Raw genomic sequence first — 21,015 nt, forward strand, 5'->3', positions numbered from 1 at the left:
ATTTTTGTCACTTGGAATATACCGTTGCCCAGTACAATTATTCTTTCACCTCCCTGCATCTTACTCCCAAATACTGGATCATTTTCTATCATGCTAAGACAAACTCTAGAGTATAATAATCAGTGGTAATAATGATGCCCTTAAAATACTTGGCAGCAATATAAGTTTTTAAAAAGGCCCAAACTGCATTAATCCAATATCTATTAATTACTAAATAGCTATTGTTGCATTTGGCTTCTTCAAAAATTAATTGCATATATAAGTTAGCTCTCATTAAGCTAAAATAGTGAATTAACAGAACAAATACTTTGAGCATAAAGAAGTATCTTATAAAACTAACATAAAACTATATTTAACTGTTATATATTTTTGCCTTAATTAAAATAGATGCCTTAAAATATAAAAAGTCTTTTTCTGAATAAGTTTCACATGCATTGTTGTTTAGCTCTTTGCAAAGATGAGAAAGAAAAAAGGAGAAAAAAAATTTTTATACACTTAGTATAAAAATTTTCTCTTTTTTTAATAAGATTTTCTGGACTAAATAAAATTATACTGCTCAATTAGATTGCTATAAGATGCACACATAGGGCTTCCCTGGTGGTGCAGTGGTTGAGAGTCCGCCTGCCGGTGCAGGGGACACGGGTTCGTGCCCCGGTCTGGGAGGATCCCACATGCCGCAGAGCGACTGGGCCCGTGAGCCATGGCCGCTGGGCCTGCGCATCCGGAGCCTGTGCTCCGCGGCGGGAGAAGCCACAGCGGTGAGGGGCCCGCGTACTGCAAAAAAAAAAAAAAAAAAAAAACATGCACATATAATCATTTAATAAAGATGATAATTTTTCTAAAAAATTATATTAGCTTATGTTCTTAAATTTGCTTTATTCTACTAATATAATTTTTAGACAAAAGTCTTACACTTTAAGGACATAAGGCTACAGATATATCTTTATGGCTCCAAAGAGGCTTCTAACATGGTTTTTTCTGAAAATCAAATATCAATTCTTTTTTTATTAATCTGATATGGCTCAAATATAAAAATTAATTAGGGAACTCTCCATAAACAGTAAAGCTGACACATTCTCTGAAGTAAAATTTTTCTATGGTTTTAGGGCCTCTATAATTATCCAAAATTATTTTTCTCAAATAATACTCTTTGCTTTTACTTCCATGCGAAAAGGTAATCTTTGATTTAAGGCTAGCTGAAAAAAAAGGCATCTGGCCAATCTTTCCATATCCCCTGCTAGGAGTGTAATTTACATGTAATTCACCAATAGATGTTCAATAATTAAAAAGAAAAGTAAGAAATTCACTAAAGCATGAGTTGCCAACACCACTGATTACTATGCCTCTCTTATGAGAAAAATAAACCCATCAATGAATGAAAACAGAATTCACATTTTTAGAGTCCTTGACATTTTAATGATTCTTTTATCATTACTCTAATTTCCTACAATTGTTCTTATTTGAAATACAGGCTTTATGAAAATCTAAAGAACTAAAAGATTAAAGAACTGAAAACTGACAAATGAAGGCACTTGGACATTCAGTACTTTTCTGCTGACTACCAAGTGGTTGGGGACATTTCTCTTTCTTTTTCAAATATCCCCCTAAACTTATCATTAGTGCATTTTTACTTCAGCTTCCATTCACCTTTGATTATTTTATATAAAGAGACAGTAACAGAATTAATTAATTCTTTTTTAAGGGGACAAAAGCACCTTATGAATGCCCACATTGCTCTGTACACCTGAGATCTAATGACTATATTTTGAGTTCCAGGTTTCCGCTAAAATTGACTTGTAGAGTTTATTCACCAAGGTCATTTGTACATTTCCCCCAACTGACTCCAGGTGAAGCCAAATGAGTATTTCAAGTGGTGGGTGTCTCATTATCTAGGTCAATTTATCACAGAAACTATTCTCACCCAAGAACTTTCCACCTGAGTCTAAAGCAATGGCTTTCTTTTCAATGGATTTTTGAGAGACAAATGTCTCAATTTTTATGTGACAGGATTCTTCGGTGACACTTGGAAATCAGACTAAAGAGACAAAAAAAGAGCATGACGGCCTTATAAGCATCATAAGCCTCAGTGGACTAGGAAAGAGTACATTTAGAGTGGACTTCAGGAGAGAACAACGTTTCCCAAAGACTGTTATTGCCTAATGAGATCCGTGACCACACATCCATTATGTAGTATAAACATGGCTCCCTGCTGGCTCCCCAAGCCTGCTGACAGTTGGTGGTTATGATGGTAACTCACTTTAACACCCAAGCAATGTTTTAATATCTTTTTCTCCCATTTCTACGACAGTGGAACAAGGCTGGAATTCACCATGTAGAAAATAGCAATATTAAAACAGTATAACTTGGACATTCTCTATAGCAGTTCTGTGTTGTCACTATAAGTAATGCTCATTTTAGGAAGCAATCATCTTCCATTTTCTAAAAATAATTTTGAGAATATCTATAAACTTATACACAAAGAATTTTAAAATACTGGCTACTCTAATAAATTATGTCCCTTTAGCAAAGGAAGCCCAAGATGAACATTGTACATATCTTGCCTATAATTACTTGTATTTATTGCTTTTCAGGAAACCAAAATGTAACGTGTAGTTTTAAAAAGAAAAAATAATGATTTTTTTAGAAATTTTAACATTATTTTATGTAAAGAATAGTTCTTCCTACTGAGAAGGCAAACATGTCCACTAGGCATTCCTCACACTCCCCCCCCCAAGGAAGAATAATGTTATCAACACAGTACAATGTCTGGTTGGGTCACTTTCAAAAGCTGTGCAGTATGATATGTGCAGTATTAAAAGACACAAAACCAAGCCTTGGTTTTAGTCTTCATTCTGCTTTTCTGACAGAAAATCTTTAGCACACAGACTACGATGAGAAAGCAAACTATCCTTTATGTAAATTTATCACTTAGAAGCATTGAACATTTACTTGCTATTATACAATCACATAGTTCTTCCCGGAAAAAATTTTTTAGTATTTTTCAAGAAGTATAGTAATACTTGTGAATCACAAAAGAAACAACAGATGTTCCTCTTCCCCCCCCCCCCACCTGCTTATTTTTTAAGGCAAATACCAAAGCCCTGTATGGGTAAAAATAAGTGATAAAAATTTGAAAATCTTTGTTTGTAAAAGTCAAAAAAAAAAAAAAAAAGGCCATCTTTAGTAAAACCATCAAGATCAGAAAAGTATTCCAGATCACCAATAATCTATTCTTTCTATTTTCAGGTTCAACATAGTGGTGCATCTCCACAGAAAGTCAGGAAGGCAAAATCATGATTTGAAGCACCACCATAAGTTAGTAGTGGGAGAAACTTTCTGTTCTTTTTTTTTTGTAAACTCTCGTTCTAATGTGTTGAAATATCATTTTAAACTAATAGAAGTAAAAATAAATTATATTTCAAGTGACTGACCTCAGAAGAGAGTAGGAGGATCTATACTGAAATGTATTCCTCCACAAGTGTCTTTCCTCCTATTCTAAAGTAGTTCATTAATTATATTTAGAGACTTTGGGTGATTTCTTTTAGCAATAACTTTAAAAAGTCCACCTTGGATTCACTGAATTATAAAGAACAACATCTTCTGCACGTCTTCACTGTTCAAGAGCTCATATTGTGTAAACCATACTGAACTACAGAACCACTTATAAGCCAGCTCTCTTGCCCTTTACTAACTCCGCACCTGCAATTCTCTCTGCTTAGAAGGTTCCCATCTAGGGCAGCAACAGCTTACATTACATCTCTGTGCAGTTTAGAAAAAGGAACCCCCTCTGGGCAAATGTAACCCCAGACTAGGACACAAAGCTTGGTAAGTAGAGTGAGGGCTGGATGTCATTCCTCCATACCATTCCTCTGCCTCGTTCTTCTGAAGGCTCTGCAACAGCCCTGGTCTCTCCTACTAGAACATCACTGGTTTCTGAGCATGAGTAACTACCCACTGTAGGCAGTGAATATATGTACATAGTAATACAATTATTACAATTATTGCATGTAGTAAGGCAGTGATTTTGAGTTGGAGGTTGATATAGCCCTCTTCTAACAACATCTTTTTGAGCTTTATTCACTTATAAGTATACAGAGTTTCAGAGAGATTATGTATCATGGCCAATGTTACACAGCATGGCCAATGTTACACAGCTAGTAAGTGATGAAGCTTGGACTGGAATCCAAATGCACTGACTTCAAAACTTAATCTCTTAGCCTCAACCAAAATGGTGTTTTGTAAATAACTGGGAACAGCTCAAGTGTAGGTTCCTTGTTCTTGTATGTACTTTTCTCTCCTTGCATTAGAGTGGTAGGAAGCAAAAGATGATCCTGGGATTCTTGGGGTCTTTAGAGACAGAGCCTTTTGTCCATGGATAATGTTTTACCTTTGTTCATTGGATTACTTATAACCTACTTTATTCTGAAAAGTATGTAAGAATGGTGTCCTCCATTTACATCATATCACATGGAAGCATATTAAAACAAACAACCAAAAAACCAGCAAACCAACAAATGGGAAAAGTCCATCTGTTACAATGGGTATTCTGGGATGAATAGTATTGCTTTTCTGTTCATAGACTGAATGCCATTCTTAAATATTTTCCTCATATAGGATTACATGACACAATAGAACTACAAATACAGCCATTATTACTAATACTAGTTCTAATAAACTTCCATTAATTGAGTGCCTACTATGAACAGGACACTTAGGTATTTTCTCAAAACCTCGAGAGTTTATGGTATCACTATCCCCATTTCATAGATAAGGAAACTGAGACCTAGAGACAATATAATTGATCAAAGGTAATACAGCTAATAAATGCAAAGCCTTTTCTTTCAAAATGTTACACCATGTTGCCCCTGAGCACTACAGCAAAGCAGAAGCTGTAGAGAACTATACTTCAGTGCACTTTTTGTCTCTCCTAGTATCTGCATTATTAATTCTATTTTGCATACAAATCCCTAACATCACAGTTATTAAGTATACAGACACCTAATACCACCTGGGAAGTATTCTGTCCAGAAATGTTCAATTTGAATCCAGTCTAGCCTGTAGAGCTAATGTCTAATTTACAGAAAATACTGGTGACCAAGATAAATGAAATAATGAGGAAATAAGATAAATTTAGAATATAGGATATTCTGCAATTGGCAGAATCATTTTAAAAGGTCAGGGTCATGAAAACAATCTGGAGGGGTACTTCTCAGTATGACAGGAGAAGGATGAGGTGTAACAACCAAAAATAATGCCTGATGTATGATTAACTCCTAGTTATAAAGAAAATAAAGATTAATAAAACTTAAAAGACACTTAGGGAAAACTAGAGAAATGAAAAATGAGCCAGGAGGATCAAAGAAAAGGGAGGGAGATGAAGGAGAAGATCATCTTTACTGGAGGAATCAGGGAAGGTATCATAGAAGAAAGGGCATTTGTTCAATCTATTCCATGACATTGCTCTGTGACTTTCCAGCATATACTGACTTCCCCATTGTCAAAACTCTAACCTTAGGAGTAGGACTTTTGAAAACATATTGCTAAGTAACAACCACTAATTGTTTCTTATGTGTAAGCCTCTTCTCCCCAGGATTCGATCTTCTTCTCTTCTAATGGGCTCTGTGGTGCTCAGTACTAGACTCCATGGTTGGTACTCAAGTAGATCGAGACAAGGGGTATTTCCATATACACAAGATCCACAAGTCCTCCTCCCAGAAATGAGGGCATTAACACAAAGCAATATGTACTGCAATAAAACTCCAGTGTAAATTAAAGGATTCTTTGAAGTTAGCTGTAGCTCCATGCTCTTACTGCAAAATTTTATCAAACTCGATGCTGATAAAAATAAGTTTGTCATTAGCCAGCAGGGGGAAGAAAGGTCACTTCAGTGATTACAGGATGCAGCCTCGACACATCTTGGTGAGGTGGGAGTCTTTATGCATTATTCTCCTCATTTTACCAGGCAGGAAGTAGACACAGAGAGAGGCTAAGTGACTTGCCCAAGGACAAAGAGTGAGTCAGATGCAGAGCTGGGAATTGAGCCCACTTCTCCCGCTTCCCAGTGTACAGCTTTCTCAGCAAGCCATAATGCCTTTTGGATAGATCATTTCCTAAAATGTATTAAGTTGTTAAAAATTCAATATGGGTGTTGCATTGCTTTCCAACTAGCCCTGTTTCTCACTACCTTACTAGAGCTATTATCAGAAGCTAAACTGATGGTCAGGTCAGTAAAATCATATCTATATTTTTAGACAATATGCCATTAAAGCTGGATATATCCAAATACCTAAGATGAACTGGAGTCGTTGGAGAGTGAATTTGTGTTTGGATCTCCTAGCAGGTAGGGGAGGATTCCACAGTGAGAGATAAATTGCAGCTTCAAAATTAGGAGAAGCTGGAAATGATCACGAAGAACAAAATCTCACTGACCACCAGAAAGAGTTAAAAAATAAACTCTAAACCTCCCCCAAAAGACACCAATATGATGTTCATGGCAGGCACCAAAAGAGCAAGAAAATAAAAATGTAGTGTACGTTGAAAAAGTGGATATTTTAGGCCCTTCAAGAAGATTCTAGACACTTGTTTTTATTCAAACCTAAGACTGTTTCATTAGCTGGGATTTTACCCATTGGTTCATTGGGAAATCTGGGCCACGGGCAGGAAGTATCCTTTGTAATGGCAATCAATGAAGACTCTTATTGTGCTAACTAAACCAGAAATAGTAAGTAGGCCAGATGCTAACACTCCTAAAAGTCTTCTGACTTTGATCATTAGAAACATCACCACCTGATCTCTGTGCCCTTTACCAAAGAACCCGGACTCAGCTGTAGAATCTCCTTCAATATAGTAGTCTAGACAACTACCAATCAGTCAAGATTCATCCAGAAGATCAAACTCATTCACCATTTCTGGCATATGCTTCTGTGTTCAATCCCCATCCAAAAGACAAGACACAGAGTCACTATAGGCCCACAGCCCCACCTGTCAGGTCTGATCAAACCCTCTGCAATTATCCCTTATATGACCTGCTCATGCTTCCATAATGTTCCTTATCTGAATTAGACCATCAACTCCTTGAAGGCAGAGATACCTTTGAAAACAAGATTCCCTAACAGTTTTCTTGAGAAAAGATCAATAAATACAAATTGATTTCATAAAATTTATCTATATTTCTCTTCAGAATCTTTGGGGAGAGTGAAATTTTGAATTCCATAATAAGCATCATCACCTAATTCTAATTCAGAATTTTATTCAGCAGATGATCAATCATTGTAGTTAATACCTTATTAAAATTGAAGTACTGAGCAAAATGATTTCTTCTGGAACATTAAAATATATTAACTGAGCAACTGTTCTTGCAATTGTTTATCACCCTTAGGATAATCTAGTGTCACTTGAGAGAATGCAACCAGTTAAAACTTTCAGAAGTTTCAATATCCTATGAAATTCCCTAGAAAACTGGTTGACTCCAGGGCAGAAACAGGGAAAATACAAGATGAGCTTGTACTCATCTGGCAGTGCTAGAAATTCACAATGTGCTCAAAAAATGATGGCGGTATGTCAAAAGGGCAGAGTAGCCAATCTGAAAGAGCGCCCAAGAACCATAGGTGGAATATTTTGAGCAAGAAAATGAACCATGATAGTATTGGATGATAATACAAATAATAAATAAATACCTGTCTATAATGATATAAATAAGTAATAAATCAGAAAGGGACATTTTTCTTGCAGAAGAATTCTAAGTAATGAACTTAGAAAGAATGAGGAAAACATCACCCCACCCAAGTGATCAAGGTTAACATCACCAATAATTAGACAAATCGACATGTATGGTATACTAAGGAGGGTACATTTCTTGTGTGATATTGTTGTCAAAAATGCATAACCTGGCTTCCCTGGTGGCGCAGTGGTTGAGAGTCCGCCTGCCGATGCAGGGGACGCAGGTTCGTGCCCCGGTCTAGGAAGATCCCACGTGCCGCGGAGCGGCTAGGCCCGTGAGCCATGGCTGCTGAGCCTGCGCGTCCAGAGCCTGTGCTCTGCAATGGGAGAGGCCACAACAGTGAGAGGCCCGTGTACCACAAAAAAAAAAAAAAAAAAAAAAAAGCATAACCATGAGAAAATATCAGACAAACCTCGATTGTGGAATATTCTGTAAAATAAATAACCAGGATTCTTCAAATGAACTTAAGAAATGAAAGTAAAGCCAGAGATTGTCACAGACTGAAGGTCTAAGGAGACATGACAATTTAATGTTGAATCCTAGATTCGCTGCTGGGGTAGAAGAAGGTCATTAGTGGACAAACTGGTAAAATCTAGATAAAATCTATGGTTTAGTTAATAACATTTATAGCACCGATGTCAACTTTCTGTTTTGATAATTGTATTACAGTTATACAATATGTTGACATCAGGGAAAGCTGAGAACACTCTGTACTAGTTGTATATATTTTCTGTAAGTCTAAAATTATTTCAAAATAAAAAGTTCAGAAAAACACTTTAAAAAAAACTAGTTTGAATAATCAGTTTGGATATACTAATGCCTATGTAAACATAGGTAAGAAATCTAGAGACGTTGTGTAAGTAATAGAGCACACCATTGGCTCCTGTTAGGTCACAGCTTTCCCGAGAGAACAAAAGATGAAATGCAAACCTAAATGTGATCCCACTTGTGTCTCAGCATGAGAATTTGTCAACTCATCAGGATCAGCCCTCTGTCATCTTCACTTCATGATACGTTTTTCTACCTTTCAGTCTTCTTTTTTCCCTTCCGCCTTTCAATAATGATCCATGTGTGGTGTGTGTGGCACAGCAATGTTGTTTTTGCCACGTGGCTATTACTTAACAGGTAGAATATTTTCCATGAGGCCCCTGGGGTGCTGAGGCAGACAGAAATCATCCTCATGGCATGTCCTCACCATTACTGAGAGAGTTTTGTTTCTTAGACAACTTTCCATGGCATATGCCCGCCTAAGTCACAATTGGGTCTAATATCACTGACCCTCTAATGGCTCATTAAGAGTTTTCTCTGTGTCCACTTTTTCTTCCCAGGTTCTACCTTTATGTCTCACGGGGGAGAGGAAGTTCTGGAGGCAGAGATGCAGGACACTGATGAAATTAATCTTTGGTATCCTTCTTCCCTTAGCCATGAGCTGCAAAAATAATCCACTACAAATGTCAAGGCATTACACTCAGCTCTCCAGGGCCACCTTTCGTCTGTAAAGCACCAAGTAAAGTGTCTTTTCATTGTGACCACGTCCGACCTTCTGTCGATGTCTGCAACTCAGGGGCTCCAGAGTGGACCACGGCTGTCAGCCTGGGTCTTAAATCCATCAGCTGGTGATTCTGACCCCTACAATGTTATTTCTTTTTTTAAAAAAATCTTGATTGACAATATTTAAATCATAGGGAATTATGCACAGAAATCAAAACTCCTCTCCTCTCTTGAATTACAGAGGTCTGGCAATCCTCTGCCCACATTCACAGAAGCCTACAGTCCGCTACAGTTGAGTATCAGCTGCCCCCTTGGACAATGTGCCCCCTAATTTACATGTCACCAGGGAACCTTCTGACCAGCCTGGGGGCTGTATGCACTTGTGTTTATAAAACTTGCCCTTTAAATCATAAAGGTTAGTCAAATATGTCTGAGTTCCATCACTTAACATGATGAGCAAAAAAATATAAGCAGCCTTTTCTCTGAGTCTAGGGATCTCAGAAGCCACAGCCAACCTGCTTCCCTCTGTGAAACTACAGAGGAAATGCTGCCTATCATTTTCTGTTGCTTGCAGAAGGGGGTTGGGGAGAAGGGCAGAATTGCTGTTTCAGGTTTCTTTATATGATTTCCTGCTTTTTAAGGAAATGCTATTATCCTTACTGTATATTGAGCTCAACTCTCACTTACATAGTGACTCTCAAGCAGGAGTTTGAAACATGGCAATAGAGCCATTACTGCTGTATTTCACACGGAAGAGAGTTTTACTAATCCTCTTTAGCATTCATCTCTAAATCTTGGTGAATTCAAGTAGCTTCAATCTCTGAAAGTTTATTTTTGACTTAAGTGATTTTCTTGCTATTGCTAGATTTTTCAGGTGTCTCGCCAGCTGAATTGTTATCTGAATAAGATTTGTTTATTTTCCTTAGCTCCTTATAGCAGGTTGAACTCTGTACCAAGCAGTCACAACATTTCCTGCCCAAATGCCTTTTATTCTGAGTATACAGTCAATAATTTTTTTTTTTTTGCTTTACCTAAAACATAAATAACCCCCTTATACTCATTTTGAACCTTTTCCCAAAGTCCTTTCCTTATGAAAGAGAAAAAAAGAAAAGCCCTTTAGCAGACCTCTGTGTGATGTGAGCAGAGTTCTAGTCAGGGAGCATAAATCGTGCCTCGTACTCACAAATATACAAGTAACCCCTCCCCTTCCTGCTGTTTTCAATTACTCCGATTAATTTATTTCCAAACTTTTGGCACCCCTCTGCTACAGTACACAACAAACAAATTTACAGTGAGTCCCAAATTAAACATTAATGCAAAATCTTCTAGCCTCAAATTTCATTTGGTTCAGTCACTCTAAAATTTAATAAAATGTTAGTATTTATTTCATATTTAACTTATTCCTATGCATAATGTTGAGTTTTGTACTGAAATCTTGGCGCCAAATTAGTAAAGGGGCTTTTGACAATGTGAATGAAAAATGGACTGAACTTAAAGTCACACACAAATTCGATTTCTGCACATGCATCTAGCAAATGTCTACTGAACCTGCAGGTAAGCTCTTTACACAACAAATAAATTGGTTGAGATCTTTTGCTTCAATATCTCATTTAAGCATTTCTGAAATTGTAAATGCCCAAGCTCTGGATCTCTTTTTATTTTAAACTAATGTCTGTTTAGTATACATCTTCAGTTCTTAATCTAAAGACGTACCATGTTTGAAAACTAAGAAAACAGGTTATCTTTTTAAATTAGTTGTAACGATCATGTAGCATTTCCAAGGTAATTTCTCAGGTTGGGGTGAAGTATTTCCTCCATAATGCTGCAATGTTGTCTGCAATATAAAGTAAATAGTGTCTAAAAGGGTTGATTATCCCAAGTTGCTTTTTTGGCACTAGATGGCCTGTACAACTTAAGAAACTCAGTGGAGAATATTTGGGGCTAAGCTTAACTTTGGAATACAGATTTGAATATTAAGTTTTAAAACTAAACTTCGACTTTTTCTCAAGGTAGATAACATAAAAGAGAGCCAAAAGAAAAAAAAGAGCAATGAAAAAAAATTAATGGAACTAAATCCCGAAACAATCTCCTAGTAACTTAGGCCCTAAAATAGCTCATTCAACTTAGTATTAACAGATTTCCTTTAAGCTCTGTATACCTATCTTCTTTCCCACAGACCCTCTGGGCTCTAATATTTTTTTCTTTTCCATCAGTTTCATAAAACCTCTCTCCTTGTTCTTTCTCCTACCCTCACTCCCTCTTTCCTTTTTAACTCCAACAAGAACTCAATAAACCCAAATGGGTTTGTTTTGTAGCCATAAGCAACCTTTCCCTGAAAATCCAAAGTTGTACAATTGCCAAACTAGTGGGGTTTTTTTGTTTTGTTTTTTTAGCGTTACGCAGGCCTCTCACTGTTGTGGCCTCTCCCGTTGCGGAGCACAGGCTCGGGACACACAGGCTCAGCGGCCATGGCTCACGGGCCCAGCCACTCCACGGCATGTGGGATCTTCCTGAACCGGTGCACGAACCCGTGTCCCCTGCATCGGCAGGCGGACTCTCAACCACTGCGCCACCAGGGAAGCCCCAAACTAGTGTTTTTATTGCTTGTTCTGGTTTATGTTGTTTAGTTGCTTCTGCCTCCAGCCTATAAATCACACTGTGATGGGTACATAGTAGGAACTATAACATTTATTCAATGAATGCATGTGGATAAGTACAGAAGAATAATCCAGGGGCCCTGATTGACCAAGAGGAGCACCCACTAGGTCATAAACTCTTACCCAGTAGGTCCCCCACCATTTGTCACCACCCATTTCCTTTCCACAGTTGTCTTGGAACTTCCAGGGAGGGTAATGAGTACAGCCAATAGCAGCTCTCTTAACATTTCATCCAATTAATCAAATATTCATAAGTAGTAATGTGACTGACAGCACAAATCCTTCTCAATCATGTCAAGGATTTGGGGACAATGAAAAAGGAGTTCTTCCTTAAAAACAATAAGAATTTCCTCAAGGGAAAAGAAACAAACAAACTCATATGAGTCTTCACATACGCCAATGCTCATTTCTTCTGCTTATATTGGTAGAAATAACAGCAAAATAGTTGCTGCCACGTTTACCAGTGCTTGGAATGTTACTAAGTGTATTATTTTATCTAAACCCTCAAGAAATACTGTGAGTCACTCTACTAATTCCATTCTGCAGACACGGTATGGGTAAATATGGGTAATAGGGAAGATGGTAGTAATAATTCTGAAATAAAGGGAAAAGGTAATAAAAAGGCAAGCAATATTGCAGAGTCCACACGTGACCATTACATGCCTAATATCATGAAACATTTCATACAAATCAACAAGAGGTGATGCAAAACAAAATGCATTCATTTTCAAAGAACTTAGAATGTTAACTCTCCCAAGATGATAATTTGAGGCTTATCCTTCTGATATATTGAATGGTGCTACATTCATTGTTATAGAAAATCTTCCTCAATTAAAGATGTGAGTCACTCCTCTATCTCACCCTCATCTACAATGCTACCCCCTTGTTTGAACTACCAACATCTCTCCTGCACAATTACAATAACCCTTTAACTGTATTTACTGTGTCTCTGGTCCTTTTTTATTCAGTAGCAAGCACGATCTCGTAAATAATTAAGTTGTGTCATGTCACCTCTGGTTAAACATCCAATTGCAGCCTATTATAATGAGAACAAAACCCAAGTGCCTCACTCTGACCTGCAAAGTCCTAACTGACCTACTCATAAATACCCCTTTCCCCACTCCTCTTCTCTTCCATACACAAGCAGTGTACTTTAGGCACACAGACCTTCCTTTCTCTAAGATGTCAAAATCATGACTTCCTCTCAAGGGTTTACATGGGAAGTTCCTCCCTCAGAACCATTCATAGCTTGTTCCTTCACATCACTTTTATCTCAGCAAATATGTCAGCCTTCACAAAAAAAGGCCTGCTCTTGATTACATGATGTTATTTTTCTTTCTTCTTAGCACAAAATATTATGTATTTGTCACTTTGCTTATTGTCTGTTTCCTCCTTCACTGAAATGTACACTAAAATGTAAGCTCTGACAGACTAGTTACATTGTCTAACTTGCTCACTTGCCTCTTTCCCAACCTCTAGAACAACTCCCAGCATATCTCTGCTCAAATTTGTTGAACGAGTGAATAAATAAATGAATGACCACCAACCACATGGGTTGCTTCGGGGATCATATGATTTCAGGAGGAAAAAACGAAGAACAAAATTAAAGGGTCCTGAAAATGTAAGGGATTTCTACCGCTATTAGTAATATCCATTAAGTTAATGCTATAATTAATGAAATAATGGATATTTATGTAATGTGATACCAATGCACGCTATGTTTTCACATACATTGTCTAACTTGCATTCGTGGAAGGTGTGAAAGACACTGCTAGGTCTCTCCAGAGTTGGTTGGAGCAGTTTTCTGTAAACCTCTGGTGGTGTTTTCACAGGACTCAGATTAAAACACATACAGGATAAAATCCTCATGCCCTTCATAACCTTATGATCTCCCAGCAATGAGAGCATCAAGGGGAATGGAAAAAAGTCCTAAGATTTTGGTTCTTACACTATCAGGATTAATTTCAAAATACTTGACAATATCACCAGCAAGTGAAAACAGAAGTAAACATCCTAACATGGGAGAGAACTCTATGCAAAGACGGACAGTTCTAAATTCTACTTATTTTTAATGTTGGTCAATGTTGGATAAAGTCACTATCTTTTCCCCCAAGTAAGATTTTTACGCCACTAGTATTACAGGCCATCAGCAGGGTGCTGGTGAATTGCTAGCCTTTTTGTTAGAATGACAATAATATAAGGACTCAGCAAAAGGGCCTGAATTCTGAGTTAGTAATTCTATCTATAAATCTTAGTTATTTTTTAATGAAAAATCTCATAAATATGGATGCCCAGAAGGTGTGATCTATAATAGTTTCACCTGACAAGGCAAAAATCTCACCCATGAGCTGGCATCGTTATCACTGTACTTTCAGAGCTTAATTATGAGAAAATGCCTTAAAAATTAATAGAGTTGAATAAAGTGGAATATTTTAATAAAGCATACCTATTTTAGCATGGTAAAATACCAATAAAATATATCATTAAAAGCTTTAGAAAATGCACGCAAGGTCTTAGATAGTCTAAAAACCAAGTCTTTTTAAATCTCAAGAATTTATATTTTAGCAAATGTTTGAGGTTCCTAATTGCCTCAGTTACCTGATCTGTGTGGATTGAAGCTTCAAAAAATTCTTACTGTCAACGTTCTCTCTCGTAGCATCTTTGTCCTTCCTCTCCTTATACATCCTAATTTCTAAAGAAAACAGTCATTCTAAACTCATTTCTGTTATCAGCCTTATCCTACAGTTTTTCTTTTCCACAAATATCTGAAAATAGCTCAGGAACACTCAAAGCAAGTAACCAGAACCAAGTTTTACTTCTCTCTTCTCCCCCATCCCTCCCCATTTTTAGTTCTCTTTTCTCATTTTAAGAAGAAAGGGTGAAGATGAACAAATTGTCATTAAAGAAAAACTCAGTGGTAGCAAAATTCTTAAGGAATTAATGTATTTGTATTTCTAAAGTTAAGCCTGCTTGGAAGTTGAAGGATGTCAATGCAATGTGGAAAAGTTAGGACGGAATGTCCTATTGATTGTAAGAATAAAACAAGAGACAGTCTGTGATACCTTGACCTTACCTAAAGAAGAAATGTATTCTTTCAACTAAAATGAGGTCGTGTTTCAACAATACCTGTCTTTGGTCTGAAGGCTAAGCCAGCCAGGACAATGAGGTACATGCATCTCAGGAAGAGATGTCTGACTGTTAATAAGAATGCATTGTGAGATAAAATGGAACGCTGGTATCTTAGCAAGGCAACACACTCTATCTTCTTCAAGAAGTTTTTTTGTTGTTTTTTTTTTTCTTTTTTCTCTTACTTAAAAAAGTTAGAAGGAATCTCATATGAAAAGGTACTTTCTCAACTTGTCTTCTATAAAGGACATAGTTATAATGTTATTCACATGTAAATGGAAACTCATATATACATGACTATGTTCAAGCTTATTTCTGAGAAAAATAAGGTTAAACAGATGACTCTACAGTAAGAATATTTTTCATTGTTCCTGTAGTTAAAGAAACCTTTGACAAGTCTTGTATATTTACAACTACTTCGGAATATTTGAGAAATTCCAAATGTAGATAATATATCCTTATTCAACAAATATGAGTGGCGGAGTTATTGAACAATATTAAGTAACACTATCATTACCAACTCAAGCCTTTTGCCCTGATAATACTTACAAGAATCTGACCTACTGGGAAATCAGCAACAAATGAGTGGGCCCATTTATTTAATCAAGCCATTGCATTTTTTTTAACCGCAACTGGACATCTAATTGCAGTGCAGACTAAAACCAAGTTAGTGTGACTGCATGAAAAAGTTATTACAGTCATATTAAAAAGCACACTAAATGCTGTTGCCCACTTTATCACTGCAATGATTTCCACTATATATTCTGTATTGAGAGAGGGTCTTGACTTTGACTTTGAAATATATTTTAGTGTTGTAAAATATTTTACAAAATGAAAAATAACTCCGTTAATAAATAAAGCCAATAAAGAAAAATAATTTTCAATAAAGTAACATTTGTCTGAATAGGAGTAAATTCAGAGCATGTATTTATTCATATTCTAATAGTGTTTTAAACTCTTATGCTATCCCATGATATAACTATATAATTACTCCCAAACATATTTAATTTGCCTGTTATGATAGGCACAATGACAGTGGTACATCTGATTTACTCTACAAAGTGTAGATATGAAGTATCATACATAAGTCTTTCAGGGAAATATGTTGTTGTTGTTCTTCCATACATTTAATTTTAAGCTTTTTATGCAACATCAGTTTTACTATTTTACCAGAACCGACTGGCTACTATCTAACAGTTTGATTCTCATTTAGTTCCTAGTCAGTTTAACCCATTTGTTCAGTCAGGAAACTCAATCAACATAATTGGGTTTGTATAGAGAAGGCCTAAATCAATAGGATAGAAAGAGAGAAAGAAACTATATTTTGGTGTCACTGAATTCAAAACAGAGTAATAAATAATATATACTTTCTAACTTGGCCTTGTAGTTATGCCGGGGGGTGGGGGAGAAGGGAGGCCACCAAATCATTTATGAGGAGTAAACATAGATCTAAAATTGTGAACCCAGTTTATAGCAGAAAAACTTCTAATAGAAAAAAAGCATATAAATTTTGAAGGTGTAAGCTTACTTGTTCTGATGTGTTGCAGAATCTTCTGAAGCCTTCATGCCCTTTTCTACAATATAGAGGGTTCAGATGTAGTTGGACAGATTAACAATTTGTTCAAATGAGGCAGCACAGAATAGCGACAACAGTGATTGAATATTATTGCAAGCACAATACTCTTCAAAAGCAAGTGAGATTAAATATACTCATTGGCACATATGTGAATTAGTACGAAAAGTAACTTTTTAGAAACTCAAATTAATATTCAGAGATATTTTCAAGTTTTTGTAAAGTTTAAATAATGGAACTTTTTTTTCAAGGAACTAAAGAAGGCTAAAATATCTCCTTCTAAACAAAACAGCTGTAGAGTGCCCCCAAGGCTTAGATTTGTGATTGCTTTGTTGCAATTTTGTTTTTATGCCTCTTAGTCAACCAGTTGTTTTACAGGTAAAATTTGGAGAATAACAATCCATATGAAGATATAAAGCAACTCCGCAGAAGAGGATAAAAGTATCACTCTTAGTTGTTTGATTGGTTAGAATTATTTTGCCCTCCCTTTCCCACCAAAAAAAAAAAAAAAAGAAAAGGAAAAGATGATTTGTGCTCTCTATGCATCAAGGTAGGTTTTGGTCACTATGTTTAGATTAAATACAAAGATTCGGATTTCTTCAGAGAATATAAGGAAGGCTTTTTGAAGTAAGTAGAGTAAACATGACTATTTCCTGATAGAAATTCTGGCTAACTCACTATAAAAGTAGTCAACCTTTTGCTCTACTTTTCTTTAGCAGTCCAGCTACTAAAAACATTGTTTTAAATTATAAACTTTGGGTACAGCATAATTACAGACATTTCAAAGGCAAATACATTTTGACATTTATTTCCTCCACTGTATGATTCTGTTACAACAAATTATGTGTTAAATGGAAATTCATTCATTAGAATACTGCATGTTCGGAGTTGAAAAATAACTCAAAGTTCTTTCATTTCATAATTTTGTTTTTCAAGGAGGCAATCATAACAAAACTAGACATATACTGTCTGGGTTTTTTTAAAAATAAAAGTTTCATTTAAAAATCTATCTGGGACTTCCCTGGCGGTCCAGTGGTTAAGACTTCGCCTTCCCATGCATGGGGTGCTGGTCTGATCCCTGGTCAGGGAGCTAAGACCCCACATGCCTCATGGCCAAAAAACTAAAACATAAAACAGAAGCAATATTGTAATAAATTCAATAAAGACTTTAAAAATGGTCTATATCAAAAAAAAATCTTTAAAAATCTATTTCCAATTTTCAGGTTAGAGTGGTGTTTTTATAGGTTTTTATGCACCAAGGAAGCCGTTTTAAAGGAGATATCTTCTTTAAAGAAGGTATATCTATATAACAGGTGGTTTCCACTGACTGCTAAATTAGTTTAACTAATGACATCATGTTGGGACAATCATTTTTAACTTTTAGTGTTAATTCTACTTCTTTGAATGTAGCCATCTAGAATGAAGATAAGTGTTTCCTTTGTACAAGAATTGTTTTGACAGACAGCCTCAGAAGATAGAGAAATGTATCAATACATCTGCTTGGTACCTTTTACTACATAGAATCCCTACAACTAGGAAGGAATTGAAGAAAGAGGAGGTGACGTTTCACAGAAGATGTAAAAATTAAAAGCAGAATCGTGAAAAAAACTATCATAGAATGGAGGGAAAATACAAAGGTCCCTCATCATTGTAATCCTTATAAAAGACCAAGTCATGTTCAGTCCAGGTGACTTTAAATAAAGCCTATCTTTACGGTACACCCTAGGCTCTGAAAAGAGATTGACAAGACAAGCAGCAAGAAACTAATGTCCTGGATCCAATACAGTTGCAAACTAAAAATCTCTGCATGACTCTACCGTGAATGGTAAGTAGCATTTACAAAGTGTCATCTCATTTTTAAGAATATATTAACTATATCACTCATCCACCACCCTTTCTAAGAATATTTCTTTTACATTCACTTTAAAAACTCACTACCATTTACCAATTCTAGCACAGCTAACAACATTTAAGTTTTCTGCAGTATTCTCATGTGTCTCTCCATTCTTTAGGTTTAATTATATCCAGCCTCACATGGATGGAAGTTTCTTTATTTGTATACTGTAAACATTTCCATATGATATTTATTACGATATCAGAGGAAAACATTTATCTTAAGAAATTATTTTGTCTAAAGGTTTACTTTAATCTCTTCTTTAAGGAACACTAATTTGGATTCAGCCTCTTCCTAAAAGTGTCATTTGGCCTTCTCCCCCATCCCCCTTCTCTTTCCTTCCCTTATTCTGTTTTCTGTAATTTACATTCTTTCTTCTTTCAACACATTGAAATTTTTCTTTTTCTATTGTCTCCTTTCCTTTGTACCATTTTCAGTTTGAGCTGGAGAGAGAGAGAAAGGGAGGGAGAGAGAGAGAGAGAGAGATGAAAACTCAAAGATTATAGAGACCTCTTCAAAACAAAACTTTAATATTTCTGGAATATAAAGAGACACGGCTTGCAGCTCATTCTTCTTTCAGTAGAGAAAGATTAAAAATTTTGAAATACACATGATTGCCAGCTTTAGATGGTTTTATAGACATGTACATTTAAATGATTACAACAGCATGAACTTTAATTATTTGGAAATACATTTCCACAGTTTATCAGACTCAAGAATGTAAAAGAGACTAGCTTTAGTTCTCTCAATCCCTTTTCTGCTCAGAAAACTTGACAATTTAAAATATACCTCCTTTTAAGTTTTAATCCTTATCAAGCGATACTTTGATGTGATATGACATTGTTATATGACACATTGGTTGATTCTAAGTGAACATGATTTATCCTCCACATTCTGCTGTTAAGAGTTACAAAGATGTTTCCTTTTTTCAAATGTGATGAAATCTAATAAGAACTGACATGCACATTAGCTTATCTGCACCAAAATCAGTGCAAACTAAGAAAATAAACAACATAGAATTAAAGGACAAGTGGATGTGCATAAATTGAATATAAGCATACAGTTCAAGTATTTTTCTATTTAAAAATTTTTTTGAGTTTATACTCAAAGGGAAGAGAAACATAGGTAGAGGGTAATATAATCATTTCTATCTAGTTCACACAGTTTAAGAAGCTACCCGTTACTCAATACTTATTTGGAGAACCTGAAAGTGTTTTCTCATTTTCTGGCATGAAGCTAGGTCTTGCACTACAAAACACACCTGTGTAATTCACAAGCCTGTTCTACTCTTCAAGGACAACTGACATAAGCCTGGGCAGAAAGCTACATCTCATTAACCTCTTTCTTGAGCTTATGTTCCCATATCTTCTGGTTCAGGATTTCAGTAAGAGAAGTTTGTCATAATGCAGCAGCACTTTCTTTTTTAACTTTCAACCAGATTGCTCTCTTTTTCTCCCCCCTTTTGCCAAATAAGACCCACCCTTTTCACTTTTGATAGCTAGCTGTGGCATTTTTAGCTCTTTTAAAAGTTGTGTTAAATATGTGTAATAGTGGTAAAGTGTTAGTCTATAACTATTTTTACTTATGTTATCCAATATAGTACTTCTGATGCTGACATGATGATACAATGGGACACTATTTCAGTTTCAGGAAAAAGTAACAATCCTTTTCCATGTACCCTGTTTATATCTTAGATATCCCTCTCCCTATTGGAACTAAATTGACACCAAATTCTAATTCTTTTAATTATTTAGTTTTCTATCTCAGAAAAAATTTGGGGGTCTATATATTTATATTCAGGTATTCATTCCAATCATTGTAGCAATGGCCCTATTCCTCACAAACACATACAAAAGCACTGAGGACTTAGTTCTACATGAGGTCAAATTTCTGGAGAATGGGGACTCACTCAGAAAGAGCCCAACAGCAGCAGTCTGCCAGTGCCATTCTATTTTGCTAGCACACAGGACTGAAAAGCTTCATTCTGTTCATCTGTTCTCGTCCAACTTCAAACATTCTTCCTGAGAAAGGTTGAGAGCTGATTGTTCCAGATCAAAGGCATCATTTCAAGTTAGAGCTATGTGCTTCCATTTTATCAGTATAGTTTAACTATTCCACACCAACTTCAAGGCAAGTTAAGGCAAGTTCAGAAGCCAAATGGTTAGATGGCAATGATATGTTTAAAAGACATATCAGTAAATGTCAAGACTTTCTAAAGGAGCTCATATTAGTCTCAGTACTGGTAAATGAAATGACAAGTGTGGGTATGTTATAAAGACTATAATCTGGTTGCCCACAGCAGGTTGAATAGAAACACTACAATTCATTCCCCTGTTCTTTCCTATAATGAAGCAATAATTTTTAGTCAATTCATAATTCGCTTCATATTAACACAGTCACTAAATCTCCCAATGCAACCTTTTGCCTACTTGCTTGGCATTGAGATCTGTACATTTTCTATCTTTCTTACTTCTTTTTTTTTTCTAATTAGCCCAAAAAACAAAATGTATCAGTTAATATGAACTCATGCTATGATTTAGAAAAACAAACAAAA

The 21,015-nt window shown here is 36.0% G+C and overlaps 1 protein-coding gene across 1 annotated transcript in view; it reads right to left on the reverse strand.

The window, feature by feature from the left end:
- The window catches only part of LRP1B (LDL receptor related protein 1B), a 1,810,989-nt gene that overhangs the window by 1,787,861 nt on the left and 2,113 nt on the right, over window positions 1-21,015 (reverse strand). The window lies entirely within an intron of this gene.

Source organism: Orcinus orca, chromosome 7 (genome assembly GCF_937001465.1).
Source record: "Orcinus orca chromosome 7, mOrcOrc1.1, whole genome shotgun sequence".
NCBI lineage: Eukaryota > Metazoa > Chordata > Mammalia > Artiodactyla > Delphinidae > Orcinus > Orcinus orca.